We start from the raw sequence: 20,584 nt of genomic DNA on the forward strand, positions 1-20,584 counted from the left end.
AAAATGGGAAAGAAAAAGGATGTGTCGGCTGCTGAGAAGCAACAAAGTGTGGAGTGTATAGGTCAAGGCATGACTACAATCAACATTGTGCGATGATCAGGATGAAGTGTCTTGGCAATCAAGAAGTATGTAGCTGATTCACAGTACACACGTGTGCGTGCTGATAAGGGCAAATTGAGGACTCTTTCCTACAGGCAATTACGTCAGGTTAAAAGAGCAGCGGCAAAAAAGCCTTGTCATAGCAGCAGACAAGTTTTTGAAGCTGCTGGTGCCTCTAACGTCCCCCGAACAACAAGATGCAGGGTCCTTCAGAGGTTTGCAGCTGTGCGTACGCCATCCTGTCGACCTCCTCTATACACTGCACACAAGCAGAAACGGCTCCAGTGGGCCAAACATTACATGAAGACTGATTTCAAAACTGTTTTGTTCACGGATGAGTGCCGTGCAACGCTCGATGGTCCAGATGGATGGAGTGGAGGATGGCTGGTTGATGGACACCCCACGCTACAGCGCCAACAAGGAGGAGGTGGAGTAATGTTTTGGGCTGGAATCATGGGGAGAGAGATTGTCAGCCCCTTTAGGATCCCTGAAGGGGTAAAGATGAACTCCATAATGTATGTGGAGTTTCTCAAACAGCACTACCTGCCATGGTTCAAGAAGATGAACCGTGTATTCCGCAGCAAGATCATTTTAATGCATGATAATGCACCGTCTCATGCTGCACATAACACATCTGCATCTCTGGCTGATATGGGCATAAAAGGGGACAAACTTATGGTGTGACCCCCATGCTCCCCTGACCTCTACCCCATTCAGAACATCATCAAAAGGAATGTCTATGATGGCGGGAGGCAGTTCACATCTAAGCAACAGCTCTGGGAGGGTATTCTGTCCTCATGCAAAACAATTGAAGCAGAAACCATCCAAAACCTGACTAATTCAATGGACGAGAGAGTTCAGAAGCTCCTTTCGAACAAGGGGTCCTATGTGCAAATGTAACATCACCTAGAATAAAGTTTTGAGTTGAAAACTGTTTAATTTCAGTTTCTAATAACCTGCTAATGCTTATAATTTCAAAAATGACCATTTTTTTGGTCTTTATTAAAATGAAAAGGTTGATTGAAGAGTGTGGGGGATCTAAGAGTGTGGCAACCCAGTAGTCAGGATTACTTCGAATTCTGACAATCTGAGGGTCATGTTGCAGGTAGTGCAGCAAGAAGGCACTTATGTGTCTTGCGCATCTCAGAGCTCCAAAATTATTTTCCGGGCTAGATGCAGCTAAAAATTATTATTAATTTTAAATCTGGTGGAGCTTAGTATAGATGGCCCAATAGAATCAGTACTGCACACTGCTACAAAGCCCAAATTATTTTGCAGCCAAGATACAGATAAACATGATTAGTAATTAGGTGAGGTAATTTTAACCAATCATCCATCTTTTACTCTCCCCAGGATGACACAGGGGTAGAAAAGTCGTTTCGGATCCATGTTTTGTTCATCTTTATGAACGTGAGTCTGTCTACATTATCAGTGGAGAGCCGCGTGCACTTATCTGTCAGCACACCACCAGCAGCGCTGAACACACGTTCAGACAGAACGCTGGCTGCGGGGCATGACAAGATCTCCAAGGCGTAAGTGGCGAGCTCTGGCCATTTATCCAGATTGGAAGCCCAAAAAGAGCAAGGGTCCAGTGACACAGTCATGGCTTCAATGTTTACTTGGAGATACTCCTGTACCATCGTCTCTAGGCGTTGACTATGTGTCAGACTTCTTGTCTCCTGCGGCCTTGCAAAGGATGAGCTAAAAAAGTGGTGAAATGATTCCCCAAAATTGATGTTACCAGCAGATACTGTGTTTCTGTTACGGTTTGAGTGCTGAACACTCGACGGTCCCATGGTTGGCAATTTGGAACTGTGAGATTCACTACGTGCACCACTGGTGTTTTGTGGAAAAGCACATGTAAGATTCTGCAACAGTCTCTGCTGATACTCCTGCATGCATGCATCCCTTTCTATGGCAGGAATTATTTCTGCAAATTTACTTTTGTAGCGGGGATCTAACAGTGTGGCAACCCAGTAGTCAGGATTATTTCTAATTCTCACAATTCGAGGGTCATGTTGCAGGTAGTGCAGCAAGAAGGCACTCATGTGTCTTGCGCATCCAGGAGCACCAAGTCCCTGTTGTGTTGGTGGCGAGGTAACAATCATGCTTCCTTCCTCTGTCCTCTCCCCCCAACCTCGCACAACAGAAATGTGATCAAGGTCTCCCTCATCTGATGAGTCTTCCATCAGTTCGTCCTCCACTTCTTCCTGGGCTCCTGCACCTTTCTCACTAGTTTGGCTGCTACCATGCGCCCTGGTAAAACCATCTCCACCACCCTCACATACCTGCCGCCTTGGTGCTGCCGACCGTCTGGACCTTGCAGATGTTAGCCCTTCCGCATACAACTCCTCCTCCTCTACTTCCTCCACCTCCTCTTGTGCCACCACCTGACTCCGAATTCTGTTTAACATGTGCTCCAGCATGTAAATCACCGGAATAGTCATGCTGATAATGGCATCGTCACCACTAAACATCTTCGTCGCCATTTCAAAAATGTGCAGAAGGGTGCATAGGTCCCTGATCTGAGACCACTACTCCAGCGTGATTTGCCCCACCTCTGGATCCCGTTGGCCCAGGCTATATGTCAGAACGTATTGCACCAGGGCTTGTCGGTGCTGCCACAGTCGCTGCAACATGTGCAGAGTTGAATTCCACCGTGTAGGCACATCGCATTTTAGCCGGTGAAGTGGCAGGCCCAGCGACTTCAGTAGAGATGTAAGTCGCTGAGCTGCGGGATGCGAACGTCGGAAGTGAGCACACAGCGACCATGCCCTCTGCAGAAGGCCATCTAGTCCGGGATAGTGGGCTAAAAATTGCTGGACAACCAGGTTCAACACGTGAGCCATACAAGGCACGTGTGTGACATTGCCCCTGCGAAGGGCCGCACCCAGGTTTGCAGCATTGTCGCACACGGCCTTCCCTGGTTTCAGGTCCAGTGGAGACAACCATTCATGAAATTGGTTCTCCAGAGCTGACCACAACTCCTCAGGTGTGTGACTCACATTTCCCAGACATTTCAAAGTAAAAACCGCCTGATGACGTTGAGCCCTACTGCCAGCATAGTAAGGAGGTGTGCAGGATCCCTTCTGCGCAGTTAGAAAGCTTGTGGCATGACCAGACAGGCTTTGGGTGCAGGTGGAGGACCGAGAGGAGGTTGAGGAGGCAGAAGCAGTGGAGGAACTTTGACATAAAGAGGATTGACGCACAACTCGTGGGGACGGCAAGACTTGGACAGCAGCCCATTGTCCTGCTGTCACCAGAGTTACCCAGTGCCCAGTCAGCGACATGTAACACCCCTGTCCATGCCTACTCGTCCAAGTGTCTGTGGTGAAATGCACCCTGTCACACACAGAGTTTATCAAAGAAGCGGTGATGTTGTGTGCGACATGCTGGTGGAGCGCAGGCACACCTTTCTTTGAGAAGTAGTGCCGACTGGGCATCTGGTACTGGGGCACTGCGACGGGCATAAGGTCTCGAAAATCCTCTGTGTCCACCAGGCGGAAAGGCAGCATTTCTGTAGCCAAGAGCTTGCAGATGGTGAAATTCAAACTCTTAGCTTTCTCATGAATAGGAGGAAATGGTCTTTTTCTTGTCCACATCTGAGTGACTGAGGGCTGGCTGTTGTGCTTAGACGGGGTTGATAAGGGTGTCCCCGGCAAACTGCCGGTCTGTGAGGAAGATGTAGGCGGACATGTTAGGTTGTCTGGATCCAAAGGTGGTGCTATCGATGTCGGACAGCGCTCATCACCAGCTGGTGTTACAACCTCCAAAGAAAATGGTGACCTGCCAATCACGCTGGCTGTTGCGGGTAAAGAGGTGGCAGGTCTGCGTCCCAAAACAGGGGTGACTGCTGTACCCCCAGTCACAGAGGATGAAGAGGCCACAGATGCACAAGATGGGGCAGACGGTGGTTGGCCTGGCCGGCTAGGCCGCATTGTAGCACAGTGAGCTTCCCTCTGCAACTTATGCTTCATGTCCATGTGCCGGTTCATGCATGAAGTACTCAAACTATGTATTTTTTGGCCTCTACTTAGCTTTTCGTGACAAATGTTACAGATAACACGAGTTGGGTCATCTTTATCGATCTGAAAAAATGCCCAGGCTATGCAAGGCTTAGCACCCATGCGACCTGAAGAGCCACCACGACTTGTGGTGAGAGGCAGAGTTGTGTTTGAGGATGCAGTTGTTGACGTGCTTCCAGTACTACGTCTCTGTCCAGGAAGGCGCAACATGACCTCGTCGTCACTAGCATCCTCCTCCACCTCCTCTGCTGACCTCATCTCTTGGCTGACTGTGGGTTGACAGTAAGTGGGATCTCCAACCTCATCATCATCACCCTGTGTGTTATCACACCCGTCGTCCTCAGAGCCAACCTGTTCCTGCCCTGACAAAAATCTAAAGTTGTCGCTCCAATCAGGTATTTGAGTCTCATCATCGTCTTCCTCATTGTCTCCACCAACAGGAGTTACAGTTTGGGAATGAGGGTCTACATTATGGTCAGAACCTTCTGCGTCTGGTCCTGGATCCGACTCATAAAGATTCTGGGCATCAGTGCAGATCATTTCCTCGTCTGGATTCACAGACGCGCTGGAGCCGACCTCTGATTCCCAGGCTATAGTATGAGTAAACAGCTCTGCAGACTCAACCATCTGTTCTACCTCATACTCAGACAGGCAGCTGGAGATTTGGGAGCTGTGAGGAAGCAAGTGCGATTGGGGTGACACCTCTGAGGACTGGAGTATTTGTGATGTTGAAGTTGATGTGGAGGAGAGCCCACTTAAAGGAGCACTTGATATCCGTTGAAGCACCTGCTGTTTTTGTGCCTCATCTGGAATTTGTAGCGATTGGCGTGGCCGTAAGAAAGGGATCTTATCACATTGTCCGCTAAAAGAAGTAGACATTTTAGTTTTGCTGGAAGATGGTCTTTCTTCTGCAGATGTTACTGTTGCTTTAACACCTACTCCACGGACACAACCTTTTTTCCCCTTCCCAACACGCCTATTCCCCTTTCCACCAGCAGCAGGCCTTTTTCCACTCATTTTGGTGGTTAACTAATTCACAACTCTGGAGTTATTTGCACAAAAAAACAATGGATGGGAAGAGAGCAGAGCTGAGTGGCCAAACTGTGGTATTAGGCCAAAACTATTGTCTGGGTTAGATGCAGAAAAAAATTATATTCAGTTTGCAACCTGATGGAGGTCAGTATAGATGGACTAATAGAACAAGTCCCACACACTGCTAGAAGGCCAAATATTTTTTCAGAGCTAGATGCAGAAAAAAATTATATTCAATTTGCAACCTGATGGAGGTCAGTATAGATGGACTAATAGATCAAGTCCCACACACTGCTAGAAGGCCAAATATTTTTTCAGAGCTAGATGCAGAAAAATATTATATTCAATTTGCAACCTGATGGAGGTCAGTATAGTTGGACTAATAGAACAAGTCCCACAAACGGCTAGAAGGCCAAATATTTTATCAGAGCTAGATGCAGAAAAAAATTATATTCAATTTGCAACCTGATGGAGGTCAGTATAGATGGACTAATAGAACAAGTCCCACACACAGCTAGAAGCCCAAATATTTTTTCAGAGGTAGATGCAGAAAAAAATTATATTCAATTTGCAACCTGATGGAGGTCAGTATAGTTGGACTAATAGAACAAGTCCCACACACTGCTAGAAGGCCAAATATTTTTTCAGAGCTAGATGCAGAAAAAAATTATATTCAATTTGCAACCTGATGGAGGTCAGTATACATGGACTAATAGAACAAGTCCCACACACTGCTAGAAGGCCAAATATTTTTTCAGAGCTAGATGCAGAAAAAAATTATATTCAATTTGCAACCTGATGGAGGTCAGTATAGATGGACTAATAGAACAAGTCCCACACACAGCTAGAAGCCCAAATATTTTTTCAGAGCTAGATGCAGAAAAAAATTATATTCAATTTGCAACGTAATGGAGGTCAGTATAGATGGACTAATAGAACAAGTCCCACACACTGCTAGAAGGCCAAATATTTTTTCAGAGCTAGATGCAGAAAAATATTATATTCAATTTGCAACCTGATGGAGGTCAGTATAGATGGATTAATAGAACAAGCCCCACACACTGCTAGAAGGCCAAATATTTTTTCAGAGCTAGATGCAGAAAAAAATTATATTCAATTTGCAACCTGATGGAGGTCAGTATAGATGGACTAATAGAACAAGTCACACACACAGCTAGAAGCCCAAATATTGTTTCAGAGGTAGATGCAGAAAAAAATTATATTCAATTTGCAACCTGATGGAGGTCAGTATAGATGGACTAATAGAACAAGTCCCACACACTGCTAGAAGGCCAAATATTTTTTCAGAGCTAGATGCAGAAAAAAATTATATTCAATTTGCAACCTGATGGAGGTCAGTATAGATGGACTAATAGAACAAGTCCCACACACAGCTAGAACCCCAAATATTTTTTCAGAGGTAGATGCAGAAAAAAATTATATTCAATTTGCAACCTGATGGAGGTCAGTATAGATGGACTAATAGAACAAGTCCCACACACTGCTAGAAGCCCAAATATTTTTTCAGAGCTAGATGCAGAAAATTATTATATTCAGTTTGCAACCTGATGGAGGTCAGTATAGATGGGCTAATAGAACAAGTCCCACACACTGCTAGAAGGCCAAATATTTTTTCAGAGCTAGATGCAGAAAAATATTATATTCAATTTGCAACCTGATGGAGGTCAGTATAGATGGACTAATAGAACAAGTCCCACACACTGCTAGAAGGCCAAATATTTTTTCAGAGCTAGATGCAGAAAAATATTATATTCAATTTGCAACCTGATGGAGGTCAGTATAGATGGACTAATAGAACAAGTCCCACACACTGCTAGAAGGCCAAATATTTTTTCAGAGCTAGATGCAGAAAAATATTATATTCAATTTGCAACCTGATGGAGGTCAGTATAGATGGACTAATAGAACAAGTCCCACACACAGCTAGAAGCCCAAATATTTTTTCAGAGGTAGATGCAGAAAAAAATTATATTCAGTTTGCAACCTGATGGAGGTCAGTATAGATGGACTAATAGAACAAGTCCCACACACACCGCTAGAAGCCCAAATATTTTTTCAGAGCTAGATGCAGAAAAAAATTATATTCAATTTGCAGCGTGATGGAGGTCAGTATAGATGGACTAATAGAACAAGTCCCACACACTGCTAGAAGGCCAAATATTTTTTCAGAGCTAGATGCAGTAAAATATTATATTCAATTTGCAACCTGATGGAGGTCAGTATAGATGGACTAATAGAACAAGTCCCACACACTGCTAGAAGGCCAAATATTTTTTCAGAGCTAGATGCAGAAAAAAATTATATTCAATTTGCAACCTGATGGAGGTCAGTATAGATGGACTAATAGACCAAATCCCACACACTGCTAGAAGGCCAAATATTTTTTCAGAGGTAGATGCAGAAAAAAATTATATTCAATTTGCAACCTTATGGAGGTCAGAATAGATGGACTAATAGAATGATGCTATGCCCAAAAGGTTTTACTTCACTAGGTGCAGTAAAAAAATTGGTATTCTATACACAGGTGGTGTAGCTTGCAACACAGATAGGCTACTCCACTGACTAACACACTCTGCAATAGGCCGAAAAGGATTAGCTTTGCTAGATTTAGCCAAATGCTGTGAAAAAAACTTGCACAGCACTGGCACAGACCTGCCTGGCAAAAACTGATAGGAACTGATGTAACCTAGTCCTGAAAAGGACTCCAATTACAATTAGTTTTTACTCCCAACCTATCTATTTAAGAGCACAGACCTGCCTGATAAAAGTCATAGGAAATGCTGTAACCTAGTCCTTGAAAGGACTGCAATCACAACTATTCCCTACTCCCAAGCTATCTGTAGATTTGTGCGAAAATTGGCTTGAAATTAACAAGGTATAGCGCACACAGCAACAGCGGTGCCGTCTAACACGCAGCTGCAGCAGTGAGAAAATGGTGGCGACGGGGAAAATGGCTTGGTCTTATAGGGCAAGGACATGTGACATACACTGCCAATGACACATGCCCTTGCTTGTGTGAAAAAAAGCACTTCGCTCCGTGTGTGCGCTGCTGATAGGCTGACAGATTGCACCTCCCCACTGCAAATGCGGGAAAGAGAAAAAAAAATGGAGATCTTCATTATTCCTGCAGAGATCCACCCCCTGCCCCTCCCCCCGCCCCGCTGTACACTCAAACTGCGTATTAACATTAATTTTCAGCATTACTGAGAAAAAATCCAGTTATGATTTTGGTGCACGAACAGTTATCGAACATAACCTCGAACAGCCGAATTTTTTTCAAATCGTTCGTGTTCGCCGAACGGCTCGAACACCGCCCAAAACAGCTCGAATTTGAGATTGGCGAACAGTTCAAGTCGAACACCGCTCATCTCTAATCACAAGCTTGATCTAAAGATCATAAAGAAGTGAACATTTCCTTTCCTACAAGGGTTTGAAATGATTTTCTCCTAGCACTTATTTCTGTATTTAGTCCTTATGAATAATGTGACTTTTAGGTGCTGCAGTCATTAGAATGCAGTTAGAAGTGGACATGTATATAACTATTGCCAGAAACTGGGACTTTGACAGATCGAACTCACACCAATCAAAAATGGCTTAGTTTACATGGAGAATACACAATCTCCTTGTGCTGAAGAAGTTAAAGCACCACTCCAGCATTTTTTTTATTGCACTGCTGGAGTGGTGCTTTAAATTTAAGTCCCCTGCCTCCTGTCTCATACTCACCTTCCAGCGTTTTTATCTGTTGTCGTCACTCCTGTCGGTCTCCGGTGAATAGTGACCTGCCAGCAGCTCCAGTGTTTCATGGAGCGGTGCATAGGTTACTTTTCAATACAAGTCTATGAGAGCCTCATTTTGCCTCTCATACACTTGCATTGATAGCTTGTGATGTGGCTTCTGACTTCCGGCCAGTCATAAGCTACTGTCACAAGATGGCACCATCGGACCGGAGCGATGGCAAAAAATGGTGAAGACCCTGGAGGGTGCGTATATGACCAGGGACAGAGGACTTACATTTAAAGAGCCACTCCAGCACTAAAAAAAACCCCGCTGGAGTGGTGCTTTAAGAACACTTCATTTATACACATTTTCAGCACTTTTGCTAGATATATACTGTAAATCCCATTATTTGAGGGGTTTTTTCACAATTCTTCCTTACATTTTGATCAACCGTCAGATCATTTCCCTAAGATACAAGGATAAACAGACATTCTGCACATTTATTGAATTCCTTTTCTTTGTCTAGATCTTCTTAGTTTTAAAACACAAAACCATTTGCAGCCAGGCAGACAGACACTGATTGTTCAGCTGTCTAAACAATGTCTAGATAATTTATGCATACATTTTTTTACTCACAACTTATGTTTTTTTTTAAATAATATTAATATTTGAAGAGTATATATTTACATATTGCATTTACTAAAGGGCCAAAATGCTCAAAGGCCTGCGTGCTACACGTTTAAAATATTTTTAATTAAAATTGTCTGCTCTTTAGGGAATTCTGACATTGTTCAAATGTATCTTCAACATTTCTTTTCAAGATTTCCTTTCAGCATTGCAAAGGACACTGTAGATTCTTGTAACTTTTGCAAAAAAAGTACAATAGTTTCAGCACATGAGAATCCAGGTTTTATTGCACCCATGACAAAAATTCAGTTTGGCGCCCACTCCCATACACTTAAGTCACTTACAGTCACATACAGACTAACTGCTCTTCCTCGATTACAGTGGTATGTAAAAGTTTGGGCACCCCTGGTCAAAATTACTGTTATTGTGAACAGTTAAGCAAGTTGAAGATGAAATGATGTTTAAAAGGCCTAAAGTTAAAGATAACACATTTCCTTTGTATTTTAGGCAAAATATATATATATATATATATATATATATATATATATTCATACATACATATATATATATATATATATATATATATATATATATATATATATATATATATATACATTTTACTCTTTTACAGTTGAAAAGTTACAAAAAGGAAAATGAGCCAATGCAAAAGTTTGGGCACCCTGCATGGTTAGTACCCAGTAGCACACATTTTGAAAGTATCACAGCTTGTAAAAGCTTTTTGTAGCCAGACAAGAGTCTTTCAATTCTTGCTTGAGGGATTTTCATCTATCCTTCCTTGGAAAAATTTTCCAGTTCTGTGAGATTCCTGGATTGTCTTGCATGTACTGCTATTTTGAGGTCTAGCCACAGATTTTCAATGATGTTCAGATCAGAGGACTGTGAAGGACATTGTAAAACCTTCAGTTTGCGCCTTTTGAGGTAGTGTAGTGTGGATTTTGGCGTGTGTTTAGGCGTGTGTTTTGTTATCCATTTCTAAACACCATCCTCTTTTCAACTTCAGATTTTTTACACATAGTGTTATGTTTGCATCAAGAATGTGTTAAAATTTAATTGAATTAATTCTTCCCTCTACTCATTGTTCCCCATGCCATTGGCTGCAACACTTCCCCAAAGAATGATTGATCCATCCCCATGCTTAACCCCTTTCTGACATTGTTCGCAATTATACGTCCCTGTGCCCTGGTATTTATAGACCAGGTACATATTATTACGACATGGCGATTGCGCACGCACACAACCTGTGTGTCACCTGATTCTGCCCGCACAGGAGCGAGTGAGCAGAGGGACAGAAGGTGTCAGCGCGGGGTCCCGATCGTTGCCATGGTGACCCGATGTCGTGAAAGAGTGAAAAAAAAGTAAAAATAAGTTGTAAAAATATTTACTATATATATAGTGAGCAGGATGTGAGCAGAGTGCACGACTAGGAGACTGGCTACAAATATTATTAGAGGAGAGGAGGGTTTGGCTGCCAGCCAATGAGGAAGTTTGAATGTGCTGGTAATTAGCGCTCGATGCGGTGACGTCAGAGGAAGTGAAGCGAAAAAGGGAGTGCCGGCATATGATTGGTCCGGCGCCGCGCATGCGCACGTGCGTGCGTGTCAGCCGACGTGTAGGTGCGTTCCAGGGACCAGGAAGTGGTTTCTGTATCGAAGTGATGTGTTCCACTGCCGGAAAAGAATGGCAAGGAGCGTTCCACCATCGAGAGAAGGGGTTGCAGAGTACAGGAGGGATATAGGAGAATGAGGATGGGTATGGATCCTTCATCTGAAATATGAAATACAATGTCAAATCAAGTTATAAGTCACAGTACAGTAAAACACACAGGAATACTGCTATGATATCCTTATACAGCCAATCGCCACATTATAGATAAGCATACATGAATCTTGGTCCCTATTAATAAATGGCAAATGAATATCGGATTGCGGGTGTTAACTCCTTGTAGAGTAAAAAGGATAAACATATAAATAAACCTAGGTCCCTATTGGGACGGATTGGGACCAGGTAGGTTTAGATGAATGAGTGCAGATCATAGTCCTTGTTAAGTCCTTTGGGATGAAGGGACTGCAGTTCATGAATCCAGAATGCCTCTCTCTGCTTGAGGGTCTGGATTCGATTACCCCCACGACGGGGCGGTTTAATTTGCTCTATAACTTGAAACCGCAATTGGGACACATTGTGTCCTGCTGCCGTGAAGTGTTGGGGGAGAAGTAGAAGTAAATTTTTGCATCTGATGGTAGATTTGTGTTTGGAGATTCTATCTTTAATGGGTTGGGTCGTTTCCCCCACGTAGACAAGGCCGCAAGGGCACTTAACTAGGTATACGACAAAATTTGTATCACAGGTGTAGTAATCCTTAATTGTATATTTCCTGCCTGTTTGTGGATGATGAATAGTATCGCCTCTAAGGATGTTATGGCACTGATGGCAATGGAGACATGGGAAGGTTCCTTTCTTAGGAGTTTGTAGAAATCTTTGGCGGGAACCAAGGGACGTTGTCCCTATGTCAGCTCGGACTAATGAGTCTCTGATGTTTGGTGCTCTTTTGAAGCACGGTAAGAAGGGTTGATGAAAGGATTTGATGGTGGGCTAACCTGTTTGGAGAATATTCCAATGTTTCCGTATCATGCGGTGTATAGTGTAAGCTAGGGGGTGATATGTGTGGACAAATGGAATGCGATCAGATGTGTCTGGTCGTGGTTGTGTGCGGCTGTGCTGTGACTCACGTAGAAGATACTGAGGGTATCCTCTTTCTTCAAATTTCCGTGTCATTTATTGTAATCTGACTTCGCGTAATGTTGTATCGGACACAATGCGTTCAACCCTCTTAAATTGCGATTTGGGGATAGCATGTTTCATAGGGGCTATATATTCAGTAGGACTATCAGCTGTGTGTTAGAACTCTCCTGTTAGGTTTTTTCTATCTTGCTGGTCACATGACCTTGTTTGCCTATTTAATCCTGCTCTGCCCTCCTGGCCTTGCTGGACTTCATTGTAATTTCTACTCTTAAGCTAGCCTGGTGCTTAGTTACTGTAACGGGTCTGGGAGGCGGAACCTCTGAGCAACTTATACAAGGGGGTGGTCCTTGTAAGGAAGCGGGTGGTGACCAGGAAAGACAGGCAGGCAGTCACAGCAGGTGACCGGTACAGTCTCTGGGTAAACGGGCAGGAGGTCACGGCCAGTGACCGGGACAGTCTCTGGGTAAATGGGCAGGAGGTCACAGCAAGTGACCGGGACAGTCTCTGGGTAAACGGGCAGGAGGTCACGGCAAGTGACCGGGGCAGTCTCTGGGTAAACGGGCAGGAGGTCACAGCAAGTGACCGGGACAGTCTCTGGGTAAACGGGCAGGAGGTCACAGCAAGTGACCGGGACAGTCTCTGGGTAAACGGGCAGGTACGACCTGTGACGGCTGAGCCTCCAGGTAGGCTAGCAGGCAGATGGCAGATGAGTGCTCCCAGGTGAGCAGGCGAGAGTCTCAGGATAAGCAGGTGGTCACAGCATGTGACGGCGGAGCCTCCAGGTAGGCTAACAGGCAGGTAGCAGATGAGCGCTCCCAGGTGAGCGGGCAAGAGTCTCTGGACTGGCAGGTGGTCACGGCACGTGACGGCGGAGCCTCCAGGTAGGCTAACAGGCAGGTAGCAGATGAGCGCTCCCAGGTGAGCAGGCAAGAGTTTCTGGACTGGCAGGTGGTCACAGCACGTGACGGCGGAGCCTCCAGGTAGGCTAGCAGATAGGTAGCAGGTGAGCGCTCCCAGGTGAGCGGGCAAGCTGGTCCATAGACAGACTAACAGGTGTCGGAAGGCAGACCGTCGGACCTCAGGCTAGCAAGCAGGAAAGCGGATGACAGGCAGGAATCAGGCAGCAAACTGGCAGGAAACTGGCAGGCAACTGGCAGGCAACTGGCAGGTAACAGGCAACGGGACCTGAGGGCTGAAGCAGAGTAGTGAACAGTGCAACAACATTGCTCGGGCACCTCCATTTTGGATTAGGTGCCTTATATATGGAGGGATCCTCCGGCCATTGGCCGGGGACTCCTTAGGGCGACACGCGCGGCCCCTTTAAGAGAGGGGGAGCGCGCGCGCGCCCTAAGCACAGTGACCGGGGGAGAGCGGGCGCTGCAGGCAGAGCGGGAGGAAGCCGCTGGGCACGGAGCAGAGAGGTGAGGGGAACAGCGTCCCTGCCTAGCAGGAGGCAGGGACGCCGACGCTACAGTACCCCCCCTTTAGGCCCCCCCTTTTTTAGGCCAGACAGAAATTTAGCAAGGATGAGAGGGGCATGGATGTTCTCCCGGGGCTCCCATGTTCTCTCCTCAGGACCAAACCCCTTCCAATCCACTAGAAAAAAGGTCTTTCCTCTTACCCTTTTGGTGGCCAGAACGTTCTCTACCTCAAACTCGTCTTCAGCAGAAACCGGAGCAGGAGGCGTACCTGTAGACTTGGAAAAGGAGTTAAGTACCACGGGTTTGAGAAGAGATACATGGAAGGAGTTAGGGATCCGTAAGTTGGCCGGGAGTTTCAATTTATAGGCCACCGGGTTGATCTGTTTGATAACCTCCAGTGGGCCAATGAACCGAGGCCCTAACTTATAGGAAGGAATCTTGAGCCGGACATATTTGGATGAGAGCCAGACTTTATCTCCGGGACGAAATTGTGGGGAATCCAGGCGTTTTTTGTCGGCGTGTCTCTTCATCCGCTCGGACGACTGAAGGAGTGCGGATCGGGTACTCTCCCAAATGGAGGAAAATTTGCTAATGAGAGATTCCGCGGCCGGGTTGTCCACAGAGGTGGAGACAGGAAAAGGGATCCGAGGATGCTGACCGAAGACTACAAAAAACGGGGATTTAGAAGAAGATTCGCTCTCGTGATTGTTGTAAGAGAACTCGGCCCATGGTAGGAGATCCACCCAGTCTGAATGGTGGGCATTAACGAAGTGCCGGAGGTAACCGGTCAAATTCTGATTGATCCGCTCCACTTGACCATTGGACTGTGGGTGGTAAGCGGAGGAGAAGTCCAGGGTGACGTCGAGCAGTTTACATGTGGCTCTCCAGAAGCGTGAGGTGAACTGAACCCCACAATCCGACACGATGTGGAGAGGCAGACCATGGAGACGGAAGATGTGGCGGATAAAGTCCTTAGCTAGCTCGGGAGCAGACGGGAGGCCTGGCAGGGGAATAAAATTAGCCATTTTGGAAAAGCGGTCAGCGACCACCCAAATGACCGTACAACCGGCAGAGACGTGGAGATCTCTTATGAAGTCCATAGCTATATGTTGCCACGGGGCAGCAGGCACAGGCAGAGGAAGAAGGCGGCTGGCAGGCAGGTGTCTCGGAACCTTGTTGCGGGCGCAGGACACACAGGCAGAAACAAAGTCAATTACATCCTTGTGCAGGGTAGGCCACCAGTAGTGCCGGGTAATAAGCTGGAGGGTCTTTTTCTGACCGGCGTGCCCAGCTAGCTTAGAGGAGTGACCCCAGTGTAGAATACTCTCCCGATCGGACTCCTTTACGAACGTCTTACCGGGAGGGAGACGATTTAGGCCCACGGGGGCTACCTGCATTACTCTGGCGGGATCGATGATGTGTTTAGGCTCCTCCTCAAGATCAGACACCAGAAAGGATCGGGACAGGGCGTCAGCTTTGATGTTTTTGTCAGCCGGACGAAAATGAAGAATGAAATCAAAGCGGGCAAAAAACAAAGACCACCGGGCTTGGCGCGGGTTAAGTCTCTGGGCGCTCTGGAGATATGCCAAGTTCTTGTGGTCAGTGTAAATTATTACCGAGTGGAGAGCCCCCTCGATCAGGTAACGCCACTCCTCCAGTGCCATCTTAATGGCCAACAATTCTCGGTCTCCTATAGAATAATTGCGCTCAGAAGAGGAGAAAAGTTTGGAGAAAAAGCCGCAGGTTACCTTTCTTCCGGAAGAAGATTTTTGGGTAAGTACCGCCCCAGCTCCGGAGGAGGAGGCGTCAACTTCTAGGAAGAATTGTTTGTTGCCGTCCGGACGATGCAGCACCGAGGCGGAGAGGAAGGCCTGTTTTAAGGAAAGAAATGCCTCCTCTGCTTCGGGCGGCCATTCTCTGGGGTTCGTACCTTTACGGGTGAGAGCAGAGATAGGGGCGGTCCGGGAAGAGAAGTGCGGTATGAACAGGCGGTAATAGTTGGCGAAGCCCAGGAACCGCTGAATAGCCTTCAACCCCTCTAGTCGGGGCCACTTCTGGATGGCAGACAGTTTCTCAGGATCCATTTGTAGACCTGTCTGAGAGATTATGTAGCCCAGAAATGGAAGAGAGGTCTGCTCAAAGATGCACTTCTCATATTTAGCGTAAAGGTGGTTCTGCCTGAGCCTGAGCAGGACCTGACGAACGTCCCTCCGGTGAGTAGGAAGATCCGGAGAGAAGACCAAGATATCGTCCAGGTACACCACCACGCAGGAGTAGAGAAGATCACGGAAGATGTCATTGACCAACTCTTGAAAGACGGCAGGAGCGTTACAGAGACCGAAGGGCATCACAAGGTACTCATAGTGGCCGTCCCGGGTATTGAATGCCGTCTTCCACTCATCCCCCTGACGGATACGGACCAGGTTATACGCCCCACGGAGATCCAGTTTGGTGAAGATTCTAGCCCCCCTCAGACGGTCAAATAATTCAGGAATAAGCAGAAGGGGGTATTTATTCTTCACAGTAATCTGGTTTAGGCCTCTATAGTCTATACATGGACGGAGTGAGCCGTCCTTCTTTTTGACAAAGAAGAAGCCTGCTCCCGCCGGGGAGGTAGATTTCTGGATAAATCCCCGGGCCAGGTTCTCCTCAATATATTCAGACATGGACCGGGTTTCAGCAGCGGACAAAGGGTAGATTCGCCCACGGGGAGGAGTAGAGCCGGGCATCAGGTCGATTGGGCAGTCGTATGGTCTATGAGGAGGTAAAGTCTCTGCCTCTTTTTTATTGAAGACATCCGCATAAGACCAATAGGGAACCGGAAGACCGGGCAGATTGGCTGGGGTAGGAGAAGGACGGGCAGGACGAACGGGAACTAGACAAGTCTTATGGCAGTCCTGTCCCCAGCGAAGGACCTCTCCGGTCTGCCAGTCAAGCACGGGTGCATGTCTCTGGAGCCAAGGCAGGCCAAGCAATAGTGCGTGAGAGAGTCCAGGCAGAACATGAAAGGAGATGCTCTCAGAATGCAGCATTCCCACCTGTAGAGTCAGAGATTCGGTGATGAGTTGGATGGGATGTGGTAAGAGACCCCCATCCACGGCGGTGACAGATAAAGGTACGGCCAGAGGTTTGGTGGGAATGTGGTATTTTTCTACCAGGGATTGAGAGATGAGATTTCCAGCAGCTCCAGAGTCAAGTTGAGCCAGTTCAAAATAGCGGTTCTCTCCGCAGAGGATAGAAACAGACAGCATCAGGGATGGAGAGGGTTTACTTTTGTCTAGGGCGACCTCTCTGAGCGATCCTAGACACAGGCGTTTCCCGACCTCTCAGGGCAGGAACGGATCCGGTGCTCCTTACTGCCACAGTAGAAACAGCTCCCCTCGGCACGACGTAAGTTTTGACGGGTCTTGACCATCTTGGTCTGGTCGACCTGCATAGGCTCAAGTGAGTGTGCCTGGGGAGTAACAGAGGGAGTGACGGGTCTCTGGGAGGTAGGGACTAGACATGGAATCCTCCTCTCACGGGTGACCTCCCTAGCGCGCTCCTGGAACCGGATGTCAATCCGGGTGGCAAGTGTAATCAAGTCGTCGAGAGTGGTAGGAATGTCCCGACCGGCGAGTTCATCTTTAATACGGCCGGACAGACCCTCCCAGAAGACGGACACCAGGGCGTCGTTATCCCAGGCCAGCTCCGAAGCAAGGGTACGGAACCGTATGGCATATTGGCCCACGGTGAGACTCCCTTGACGGAGGCGTAGCAGAGATGAAGCGGATGAGGTCTTCCGTCCGGGTTCGTCGAAGACCTTCCGGAAAGCCGTGAGAAAGGCTGGCAGGTCGGACACCAGAGGGTCTCCTCTCTCCCATAGAGGATTTAGCCAAGCCAGTGCCTCTCCCGTGAGATGGGACATGATGAAGGCTACTTTGGCCCGGTCGGAATTAAACTGGTGGGACTGGTGTTCAAAGTGCAGGGTGCACTGGTTAATGAATCCCCGAGCTTGAGCGGAGTCGCCTCCGAAGCGAGGAGGTGCAGAAAGCCGGATTCCTGAGCAGGATACTATGGTATTGGTGGGCAGCGGAGCAGCCGGGCTGCGAGTCATGACACTAGCGGTGGTTGCTGGTGGGGCAGTCAAAGTGTCCAGGCGAGTATTGACATTCCGCAGGTGACCCAGGATGGACTCCTGTTGGGACCTCTGTCGGGACAGTTCATGACAAAGGTCCGAGAGCGAGGGAGCTTGGGTGCCACCGGGTTCCATGGCCCGAGCAAACTGTAACGGGTCTGGGAGGCGGAACCTCTGAGCAACTTATACAAGGGGGTGGTCCTTGTAAGGAAGCGGGTGGCGACCAGGAAAGACAGGCAGGCAGTCACAGCAGGTGACCGGGACAGTCTCTGGGTAAACGGGCAGGAGGTCACGGCCAGTGACCGGGACAGTCTCTGGGTAAACGGGCAGGAGGTCACAGCAAGTGACCTGGACAGTCTCTGGGTAAACGGGCAGGAGGTCACGGCAAGTGACCGGGGCAGTCTCTGGGTAAACGGGCAGGAGGTCACAGCAAGTGACCGGGACAGTCTCTGGGTAAACGGGCAGGAGGTCACAGCAAGTGACCGGGACAGTCTCTGGGTAAACGGGCAGGTAAGACCTGTGACGGCTGAGCCTCCAGGTAGGCTAGCAGGCAGATGGCAGATGAGTGCTCCCAGGTGAGCAGGCGAGAGTCTCAGGATAAGCAGGTGGTCACAGCATGTGACGGCGGAGCCTCCAGGTAGGCTAACAGGCAGGTAGCAGATGAGCGCTCCCAGGTGAGCGGGCAAGAGTCTCTGGACTGGCAGGTGGTCACGGCACGTGACGGCGGAGCCTCCAGGTAGGCTAACAGGCAGGTAGCAGATGAGCGCTCCCAGGTGAGCAGGCAAGAGTTTCTGGACTGGCAGGTGATCACAGCACGTGACGGCGGAGCCTCCAGGTAGGCTAGCAGACAGGTAGCAGGTGAGCGCTCCCAGGTGAGCAGGCAAGCTGGTCCATAGACAGACTGACAGGTGTTGGAAGGCAGACCGTCGGACCTCAGGCTAGCAAGCAGGAAAGCGGATGACAGGCAGGAATCAGGCAGCAAACTGGCAGGAAACTGGCAGGCAACTGGCAGGCAACTGGCAGGTAACAGGCAACGGGACCTGAGGGCTGAAGCAGAGTAGTGAACAGTGCAACAACATTGCTCGGGCACCTCCATTTTGGAGGAGGTGCCTTATATATGGAGGGATCCTCCGGCCATTGGCCGGGGACTCCTTAGGGCGACGCGCGCGGCCCCTTTAAGAGAGGGGGAGCACGCGCGCACGCGCCCTAAGCACAGTGACCGGGGGAGAGCGGGCGCTGCAGGCAGAGCGGGAGGAAGCCGCCGGGCACGGAACAGAGAGGTGAGGGGAACAGCGTCCCTGCCTAGCAGGAGGCAGGGACGCCGACGTTACAGTTACCTTTCTCAGTCTGTTTAGCTTGGTCTTTGGACCTTTATGTTCTATGTTGTGTGTTTGTCTTTTACTGCTACAATTTCTGCTAGGAGGTGCCCAACTTTATCCCAGTCCCTAGTTCTTGTAGGGATCCCTCCCTTGCATCTATAGGTCTTCGTACAGACTAGCCGAGGACTTTAGCGGGTCTGATCGCAGGATCAGGTTTCCCGTTACATCGTAGGGATCTAGCTTAGTTCTATTGTAGGGACAGATCTCCTGTCTTTCCTTAGTGCTTGTAGCAGATCATAACAGTAAGTCCAGCCCCAAAAAAATATCTCTAAGGAAAGACTTCCAGTTTCCATCATGGTGTCGGTTCAGGATTTGGCTCAACGCCTGCAGGGACTCTCTCTGGAGGTGGCCGAGCTCCAACAACACGTGAGTAGCTGTTCTGGAGCACATTTTGTGGAGCCAAAGGTACGCTTGCCTGATTTATTCTTTGGTGATCAACAGGAATTTTTTTCCTTTAAAAATGCTTGTTTATTGTATTTTCGTTTGAGACCCAGATCCTCTGGTGATGAATCGCAGCTAATAGGGTTCATAATGTCACTTTTGTGCAAAGAACCTCAGGGATGGGCCTTTTCTCTCCAACCTAGTGATCCATGCTTTAGATCAGTGGATAGTTTTTTTTCTGCTTTGGGTTTGTTGTATGATGATCCTGATCGTGTCTCATCAGCTGAGACTGAATTAAGACATTTGAGGCAGGGATCAGGTAATGTGGAAAAATATTGTTCTCACTTCCGTCGGTGGTCTGCCCAGGTGGGGTGGAACGATTCAGCTTTGAAAAGTTTGCTTCTTGCGGGGCTAGGTGAAAGGGTTAAGGATTTGCTGATTGCTTATCCCACACCTGGAAACTTGCAGGAGGCTATGCAATTAGCTATACGGGTGGACAGGAGACTGCGTGCAAGGGTTAATGAAAGTAAATCCTCTGCTATGTCAGCTCCGAGTCTTGAGAGGGTCTGTACTGACATTGGAGAGCCGATGGAGATTGGGGTGAAGGCACCCCGCTCTCAGGAAAAAGACCGCAGATCTTCTGAAGGTTTGTGCTTTTATTGCGGGAAATCTGACCATTTTATTAAGAACTGTGTGCTTCGTATGAACAAAGAAAAAAAAAAGGTCAGTTACGCCCGTATTGCCTGCTTACATTCTAAGGGGGTATTTCTTTCTGCTACTACTGCTGCTCAGGAAGAATTAATTGAATTTCGGATATTTGTGGATTGTGGTTCTACTCTGAATGTGATTGATGGGGGATTCTTGGAAAAACTTAAATTAAAACCCAAACCTTTGTCATCCCCTATTGCTGTGGTTTCTGTCGATGGCTCCCCCTTGAAGGGTGTTACTCACAAGGTCTGTGAATTTCCCCTCACTATTAATGGTATTCACCAAGAAAATTTGGAT

This window comes from Phyllobates terribilis, unplaced genomic scaffold, assembly GCF_046119375.1.
Source record: "Phyllobates terribilis strain yellow unplaced genomic scaffold, ASM4611937v1 Scaffold_11__3_contigs__length_659146591, whole genome shotgun sequence".
NCBI lineage: Eukaryota > Metazoa > Chordata > Amphibia > Anura > Dendrobatidae > Phyllobates > Phyllobates terribilis.